Source organism: Sinocyclocheilus grahami, unplaced genomic scaffold, assembly GCF_001515645.1.
Source record: "Sinocyclocheilus grahami isolate Dianchi unplaced genomic scaffold, SAMN03320097.WGS_v1.1 scaffold267.1, whole genome shotgun sequence".
In the NCBI taxonomy this organism is placed as follows: Eukaryota; Metazoa; Chordata; class Actinopteri; order Cypriniformes; family Cyprinidae; genus Sinocyclocheilus; species Sinocyclocheilus grahami.
The window spans coordinates 300,966-310,892 of record NW_015505446.1 but is presented as its reverse complement, the minus strand read 5'-3'; the positions used below and the strand labels follow the sequence as shown (position 1 = coordinate 310,892).

The window sequence follows — 9,927 nt, the reverse complement described above, 5'->3', positions numbered from 1 at the left end:
TTGCTTTTAATATCCTTCATTTATAAACCACTTTGGATAAAAGCACCTGCTAAATGAATAAATGTAAAAGAAGATCTTTCCAGTAAAAAAGTATTTCATCAGCCTAATGCAAAAAGCACAAGCTAAGTTGATGCTGGGGGTGAGAAATAAATCCAGCACGGAACATGCCAAGAAGACCAACATGTGGTGCATCTTTTAGCAATTCCACTCACACACACCGCATGAACCAACCGGAGCAGACGGGATACAGGATACGAGATACAGCCCAGATTACACAGTTTACATCAAGGTGTATATGCCGTGCCTCCAAGCTTTCTTATTCGTTTTGCTAATAAACGTTCTATGTTTCTTATTTATTTGGTTCCACAGTGTTTGCTGATTTTCAGTTTTATATACCTATTTAAACTTTGTGTTGCCCAAGTAATTTGTTATTTTATTAGACATATATGGAGTATTTTTATTAGTTTTGTTAATAAAAGTTCTGAGTTTGACGTTGTTGTTGCTTGAATTAAAACAACGCAGAATTGCCGCTTATTTGAAAGTGAAAGTAAAATGCACATGACGCTTTTACAAGCTATTTGAAAGCGAAGAAAAAAGAGGGAAACTCAAACGAACTAACACCCAATACCCAAAACTGTCCAATATCATATTTTTCGGCTGGTGTTTCTTATGGCCTTCACTTCAGTTGGCTGCCTGTAATAGATTTTTTTGGAAAGCACTCACAATTTTAAAAGATTAAAGAGCAAAGTAAATATCAAATAAATCTAATATACTGTTACTTCACAAACATGTGGATGGGTATTTCTTGTCAATGATTTTCAAGAATATTTTTTAGATATAACCAACTGCTGCTCATATTTACCACTGCTATGCAACATTTTAAAATCAAAATCCAGTCATTTCAATGGCAATCCAAGCGATTGGGAATTTCACTTAAGAGCGACACATTTCCCCAAGCAGATTTCACAGCAGGTTCAAGCTTTTCATGCAAATTTGCCGCGCTAACCAACAGAAAGCATCTTCTGAGTGGTGCTTTGTGCATCACTACATTATTGACAATAGACAATACAATTAAATATAAATATTAGATGAAAAACAAACTAAACGAAAAGTTGAAGCACTAAAATTACTAACTGGAAATAAATAAATTTACATTTTAAATTTAATTAATAAAAATGGTGAGAATTCAATGACTAAGAATTCAACTAAAATCAAAATGAAAACTAAAAAATAACTGGAAGTAAATGGCAAATAAGTAAAATTGGTAATAAATAATAATAATAAAAAAGAAACCCTAAAAACTAAAACTGAACTGAAACTGAAATAAAAATATAGAAAATCTAAATAGTAGTATTTAATTTTGTTTTAATACAAATAAAAAACATAAAATTAAATGATTACAAATTAAACAAAAATTAAAATGAAAACTGAAAATATAAAAATATATACTTATTTAAAATCTAAATAAAAAAACTATAGTATAATAAAATAGTATTTATATAATACTAAAAACTAAAAATAATACATAAATATTAGATGAAAAACAAAGTAAACTAAAATTAGAAATGTTGTCTTGGCAGCTAACTGAAATAAGTTTAAGTCAAAGCACTAAAATTACTAACTGGAAATAAACTAAAACTGAATTAAAATAAAAATCTAAATAGTAATAAAAATGATGGCGAAAACACATAACAAAATTCAATGACTAGAATTCAACCAAAATTAAAATAAAAACTACAAATACAGTAACTGGAAATAAAATAAGGCAAATAAGTAAAAGTGGAAATAAAAAATAATAATAACTAAAAAATAAAATTATACTAAAACTGAAATAAAAAATATAAAACCTAAATACAGATAGTATTTTTTACAAATAAATTAATTTAAATAAAAAACACACAAAATTAAATTATTAAAAATGAAACTAAAATTAAAATGAAAACTGAAAATATAAAATAAATACTTATTTACAATATAAATCAATTAAATAAATAAAAAATGTAACCTAAACAGTACAATGGGCTGTATTTTATTAAATAAATAAATGAATAAATAAATAAACAAATAAACAAAAAATTTAAACTGAAAAAAAATACAATAACTATAAAAGCTTATTCAAAATATTAATAAAAACTATGGTATATTAAAGTAGTACATAAATAAATCTAAAATAACACTGCATGGTTTCAAATGTACAGATAAGCTAAATCCAATAAATCTATGTTTTTTCCTCCAATCTTCTTTTGATTTGCGACTATGGATCTGTCGGTTCACTATGCAGACATGCTAGAGGAGCTAAATGTGATTCGCAGACTAAGAAGAAATGTAATTAAAGAATGTAACTCTGTTACCATCATTTCCAGCTGGCTATGCACCTCTGCAAATGTACATGTGTATGTGAAACACTGTGTGTGCATGGAAACAGTATTAGAGAGCTCAATGGTCTATGATAAAGACATCTGGATTATCTTGTGCATGGGACACATCGCACATCTGCTCAGTTCTGCATGTTGTGGCATGTTTAAATGCAGTTTATATTGACTTATAATAATGTAATCATCTGTATTCTGTTCTTCCTCTCAGAGCCGTGTTCAACAGTCAGAACACATACTGTATGAGCCCATACATCCTCCACAATCCCATCATGCCTCTGCTTGTAGCTTGAGGGCGCATGGGCCGGCGAGAGCAGGATTTATAGAGGCTTTAAATGCGAGTCCCATTCCAAGGTCAATCCCAACTGTATTAGAGAGCAGCTCCAATATACAGCTTCAAACTACTGACCTCTTATTCAGCATTTTATAATGGCCAGTGCTCTTTAGAAGTGGATTTCATTTCACACACCAACAAACCAGACGTCGACATAATATGCATTTAGATTTGAAAAACCATGAATATTTGATCTTTTTGTCATATTTTTTATTTAATAAAAAGTCGCAGCACATTCATTTAATCACGAATCAACTATATAATGATTAAGGTTATGTAGTTATAAAGACAAATGTATTTTTTAAATGTCACATTTGGGCAGTCTGTCACAGGTTGTGTGTATATTTATGTAAAAGTTGATATTATGCTAAATATAAATATTTTTTAATATTAAATTTTTTATAAAAAAAAAATATTACTGTATCAAAACCACGTTTGTGTGGTATCATCCCTGTATGAGAAATACTTAAGAAATATTTAATATATATATATATATGTGTGTGTGTGTGTGTGCGTGTGTGTCTGTTTTGTTGTTAATAACAAAAATTATAAATTTCAAATGAAAAGGAAAAAAAAAAAACTGAACCAATCTATAAAATTGCAGAATTTTGATCTATTTGATAACATTATTTAATACAAATGTATGGTCTTTATATAAATCTAATATACAAATAATAATAATAATATAAAAACTTGATTCATTATTCATATTTATATTTCAACAATTAATAAGAATTATAAATTATTCAAATGATTAATAATAATAATAATAATAATTAAAAAAAAAATTTTTTTTAATTAAACTGATCTATAAAACTGTGGAATTTTGATCTATTTGATAACATTATTTAATACAAATTTACAGACTGTATATTAATATTTACGATAATAAAAATAATAATACTTTTTATCTATAATTTTCATCAAAATGATTTATATTTATATTTCAATAATGAACTAGCCTAATCACGTTCTGGGGGAAATTGGCTCAAAATTGCTCAAAACTCACATTCCGGGGGGAAGGAGTGATTCGTTTCAACCTGCGGACTAAAAAAAACTACTAGCGGCAACCATAGATTTGTACCGCGTTTTTTAAGATGTATTTCCAAGAAAAAAACATCATCTTATATTCGGGTCAATACGGTATATGCTATGCCGACTGTTTCTATGGGCTGCTATACCTAAGCCGTCCGCCATATTGGAAGGGTCAACTTGAAGTCATTAACCAATCACCGTAATAATCAATGAATATTCGAAGATGCCACAATCTTTACATATCTATGGTTCCGCCCCTCTCTCGCATTCTCACCTGTAAAAGGTTATCCCATTTCTTCGGGAATTTAAATCCCGGTGGTTTTTACAAACATCAGCTGGGCAGGATTGTGGCATCTTCGAATATCCATAGATTATTATGGTGAATGACGTCAAGTTGACCGTTGCAAGATCGGCGGACACCTCTACATGCTTGGAGCTTTCGAATGAGGCATCTACCTATAAATATAAATATCTATGGCGGTAACAGTATAAAAGTAGCCCAATTCCGCAGGAAAACTGTGGACTTGGCAACACTGATTCGCTTCCAGTTGCTATTCGCTGTACAAAACAGCTCTTGATATTGCAAACTGGTATTTCGTATAATTTTATTTTAGTGTATTGTCATAATTATTACCTAGTTTTACCGTTTACCACACTTTATTCTTCTTGTTATTATCGGCTAATGAATTGGAAGTCTCGCACATTCACAGAAAACAGCTTACTTCTGCGTTTAAAAAAAAAAAGGTTGATGGCAAGTGTGCAAATTATTAAATTAGGCTACTAGAAGTTTATGTTTTCAGAGATATTTTGGAGAAAAACTCGAATCGCATATCGTACCATTAATCGTTGGTATCGCGAACGGTTGCCATGGTTACCTGCTTGCGAGTATAATTCGGGGAATATCTTTTAAATACATAAATATACACACAATCTGACAACTTTCTCCAACGTGATTTAAAAAAAACGTGTTCTTATAACCACATAACCTTTATTAAATTGCTGATTTATGACTAAATGTGACAACAAACATAGAAAGCATGCATTACATTAAGACTTTTTAACATAGTAAAGTTAAAATAATATACATTTGTACAAAATCCACACAAATCAATATGGTCATCATTACAATACGTTTTAGATCCTTCCAAATCTAATTTTCTAGAACAACACATATGAACAGGATGTGAAAAGACAAATCCAAGCGTACCTTCAGTGAACGTCTGTATGTTTGGAGAGAGATCTGAAGACGAGCGCTCGATCACACCATCTCTCACCCGGTTATTTCCACACAATGGGGCTAAAAACTTGTTCTCCACACCTGGAATCTGTCGGGCTACCACATGTTCGGATCTCCCAGGCTTGCGGTAATGCTCATGCAAGAACAACAGAAATAGCGAAAGGAGGAGTTACTCCCTGCGCGCGGAGAGAGACTGGAGGAGACGCGCGCGCTCAGAGGAAGCATCAGAAGATGAATACTTACTCTATAAAGGTCAGAGACTATCATACGTCAGGCAGAGGAGATATGTGGACGTTTTCTACTGAAGTTTTATTGAAACAATTTCACTAAGCATAATATAAAAACGAGAAAATATAAAAACACGGCCCACGTCTTTTAGATTTTAAGCAATTGTAGTTCGGAGTGTCATCATGGCAGTGGCGCTATTATTAAGTACTACAATTGTAAATAATATTAATTTTCTAACGTTACAATAATTCTATAAACAAGTCATTAATATCGAGTAATTAACGTTTCGGACAAAAAAAATCGTTAGTATGTTTATATATTTCTTCTCAGCCAATCAAAGAAGCCGAGTAGTCAATGCACGGACTGAAAGCGGGAATGGATTCACGTTGCTAATGGAACGGAGCGACAGCGATTTGTTCTCCACGCTCAAAAGCGTTCCGTTATCACTCCAGTTCCAAATCCGCTTCGGGTTTTCCGATTCTTTACTAGTGACAGAAACTCTGTAAAGGCAACAACGGGCACGGCCATTCGAAAACTGTCTGTTGTGTTGCAAACTGGTATCACTTTATTATTGAAATTATAAAAACATTATTTTTGTAGCGCAAACATAGTTTACCGTTTACTGCATTTCTAATAATGTCAGAAAAGTGGTGGATACTGGATATCACTGACTTAAAATTAGGATGTAATTTTATTTTGGAAGACAAAATTCATAAAACAAGGTGTTTGAAACCAAAATTCAAAACTGCGGAATTGGATTTTTGACTCATAACCTTTTATGGTTACTGAGATATATATGATAACTATACAGTCTTCTCTACAGTTAGTAAGTCCACACATGGACTCTTTCCCAGAGACAAAACAACGGGTCTCTATGGTAACCAGTGGCATCTTGGCAGGTAAAAGGTCTGTGTGGGTCAGTTAAACAGGGTAATATGATTTGCCATGCAGCATTGTGCTTTAATCCGATTCCTATCAGAGCTGCATCCATCCTGCATTTGCACAAAGATTCTCCTAATGGCATAAATCACTGCGTCATTCTCCAAATTCTCTCAAAGTTTATCAGTGAAGTGCATTCAAGCTTCAAAAAGGACAAAAGAATCATAAAAACAACCCATTTTGTGAGGCTAAAGGCACAGAAATGATTGTTTTGATGCTCCATAGTGGCAGAATGTCGAGATATGATGTGAAATGAAAAGTCCTTATGTAATTTGTATGGTCTGTCACATGAATATAGACATAGCATTGCTTTAACAAACAAAAGTGTCACCACAAAAAATGACTCACTGCCTTGTTTTGCTTATCGAGTTCATCTTCCATTATTGGAGCTGGCAGAGGTTAGTGAAAGATATTAGAATTCATCAGCTGTGGCAAAGCATATTATAAGCTTGAAGAAACAGAGAGGAAAGGCCTAGACTGCGTTTTGACTGCATGTGATTTGATTTTATGGTTCTTTTTTCATCAAAATAGAGAAAAAATACTGACATGCATTATATTTCATAACACTAAACAGTTAATGGAAATGCAATCAACCTACTCAAGAACGTAACCTGTTCCTTTGTTTGTGAATCATTTCAAATGGCTGAAAGTATTGCCAGACTTTGACGCTGAAGGAAGATCCCAAGCCATATTTAGTGTCCTTTTGACTTGGCCATAATTATGCCATAAAATATAGAAATGTCGTATTTAGTCGTATTCATGAAGTTAAAAGTCAAAATTATGGCACAAGTTGAAATTTTGAGATACTCAAAATTATGATACAAGATCAAAATTATGGCATAGTCAATTATGAGTAAAAAGTTCAATTCATGACAGGTCATAATTATGAGATAAAAGTCAAAAGCAGGGAAATAAAGTGAATTATGAGACAAGTTATAATGACACAAATCGAAATGATGGCATTCTAATTAATGATAAGATCAAAAGTAAAAAAAAAAAATATATATATATATATATATATATAAATATCAGCCGAAATTGAGATACTAAGTCAAAATTATGAGATAAAAATGTGAAATTATGACGGCCATTATGAGATAAAAAGTCAATTACGGGTTAGATAAGTCATAATTATGAAAAAGTCAGTATTATGGCATGCTAAGTGATAATTATGACAAGTCAGTTATGAGATAATTACAAAATTATGACATTCATTTGACAATTTGAAATGTTGAGATAAAAAGTTATAATTATATTCATGGCATAAAAATTCAATTATGGGATAAAAAAAAGTCAACTGAGACGCAAGTTGAAATTATGACATGGTCGTAATTCGGAGAAAAAAAAGGTACAAAATTATGACAACTTGAAATTGAGATACTACGTCAAAATTATGAGATAAAAATTTTAAATTAGTCATATTTATGAGATGAAATGTCTATCTTGAGTCATAAATGACACAAAAACTACAAATAAAATTGTCATAATTATGACTTCTACATTTCTTAAATCAGCTTTTTGCCATACATTTTCATGCCATGACTTATGTCAATTATAATTGACCAAAGCATGATTTTTTTCTTTCTTTTTTTGTGGCAGAAATTGGCTTCCATACTTAGAAAAATTAGTTTCTTCTATTATATTTCATTAGCTTAGCGTCCAATGCTAATTTGATTTCTGCAACATTAAGCTTTCTTTTCTCCCTCCCTAAATGAGGTCATATTTTTTGCTTCCCCAGCTGGTCTTGTTAAGAGACCAGGCGTCTTCAGGGCCTTGAAGAAAGCTCATTAAGATGCCATTAACAGTAATTGGACCAAACAAGGAAGATTCAGAACCAGCGAAGCACTGCCAACCTGTACCCTTTCCTTGGCTCTGCTGTTTGTGTGGCACGTTATGGATGCACTTGATTACACAACATCCTGTTTGAGTAATTTGATATTTCAACACGCTCAGTGGAGCAAGGATCCTCCCACAGTGAATGTTGGGTCAAACAAAATATTCCAAAAAGTGGAAAACCAGTAGGCGGAATTGATCGAAGGCACATAAAAGAAAACAAAGCAGGGGTGCTGGGAAACCACTGACTTAATTTTGTCCACTGCTGCACATTTTAACAAACCAGTGAAACCAGAAAACACTGGTCACAGTAGATGAATAGCGCATCGGTAGCATGTCCATGTGTTTGAGATCGTATCAAGCGCGTAACAGAAAAGAAACTCTGACATTGTCTAGCCTTCGCAGGTCAGGGTGGCTAATTTTTAGCGAAAAGTCCCAGAAAAGTGGTTTGAGCCAGTAAATTTGCACTCATACAAGGGCTCCAAATAGTATTCAGATAGATTTATCATACCTAAAAATGATATTAGATATAAAACAGATACAATTGGACACAAATTTCAGTGTAGCCTCCTTTTTATTTTCTTTATAAAACAGTTTGGTTCTTGATAAAAGAAAATCTGAATTGAACACTGAACAAGCAACTTAATAACAAATAAAACAAACAAATGGCCAGTTTGGTTCATAGAGAAAACAAAATATATATATATATATATATATATATATATATATCAGCCGAAATTAAGTCAAAATTATGAGATAAAAATGTGAAATTATGACGGCCATTATGAGATAAAAAGTCAATTACGGGTTAGATAAGTCATAATTATGAAAAAGTCAATATTATGGCATGCTAAGTGATAATTATGACAAGTCAGTTATGAGATAATTACAAAATTATGACATTCATTTGACAATTTGAAATGTTGAGATAAAAAGTTATAATTATATTCATGGCATAAAAATTCAATTATGGGATAAAAAAAAGTCAACTGAGACGCAAGTTGAAATTATGACATGGTCGTAATTCTGAGAAAAAAAAGTTACAAAATTTGAAATTGAGATACTACGTCAAAATTATGAGATAAAAATTTTAAATTAGTCATATTTATGAGATGAAATGTCTATCTTGAGTCATAAATGACACAAAAACTACAAATAAAATTGTCATAATTATGACTTCTACATTTCTTAAATCAGCTTTTTGCCATACATTTTCATGCCATGACTTATGTCAATTATAATTGACCAAAGCATGATTTTTTTCTTTCTTTTTTTGTGGCAGAAATTGGCTTCCATACTTAGAAAAATTAGTTTCTTCTATTATATTTCATTAGCTTAGCATCCAATGCTAATTTGATTTCTGCAACATTAAGCTTTCTTTTCTCCCTCCCTAAATGAGGTCATATTTTTTGCTTCCCCAGCTGGTCTTGTTAAGAGACCAGGCGTCTTCAGGGCCTTGAAGAAAGCTCATTAAGATGCCATTAACAGTAATTGGACCAAACAAGGAAGATTCAGAACCAGCGGAGCACTGCCAACCTGTACCCTTTCCTTGGCTCTGCTGTTTGTGTGGCACGTTATGGATGCACTTGATTACACAACATCCTGTTTGAGTAATTTGATATTTCAACACCCTCAGTGGAGCAAGGATCCTCCCACAGTGAATGTTGGGTCAAACAAAATATTCCAAAAAGTGGAAAACCAGTAGGCGGAATTGATCGAAGGCACATAAAAGAAAACAAAGCAGGGGTGCTGGGAAACCACTGACTGAATTTTGTCCACTGCTGCACATTTTAACAAACCAGTGAAACCAGAAAACACTGGTCACAGTAGATGAATAGCGCATCGGTAGCATGTCCATGTGTTTGAGATCGTATCAAGCACGTAACAGAAAAGAAACTCTGACATTGTCTAGCCTTCGCAGGTCAGGGTGGCTAATTTTTAGCGAAAAG

General features: G+C 32.3%; 1 protein-coding gene across 1 annotated transcript in view; it reads right to left on the bottom strand.

The window, feature by feature from the left end:
- The window catches only part of LOC107599481 (protein FAM163A-like), a 10,006-nt gene extending 4,869 nt beyond the window's left edge, over window positions 1–5,137 (bottom strand). The window contains exon 1 of the mRNA XM_016291078.1: window positions 4,949–5,137. The gene's annotated coding sequence lies outside the window, so the exon portion shown is untranslated. The remainder of the gene's footprint in view (window positions 1–4,948) is intronic.
- Window positions 5,138–9,927: the final 4,790 nt, after the last annotated feature.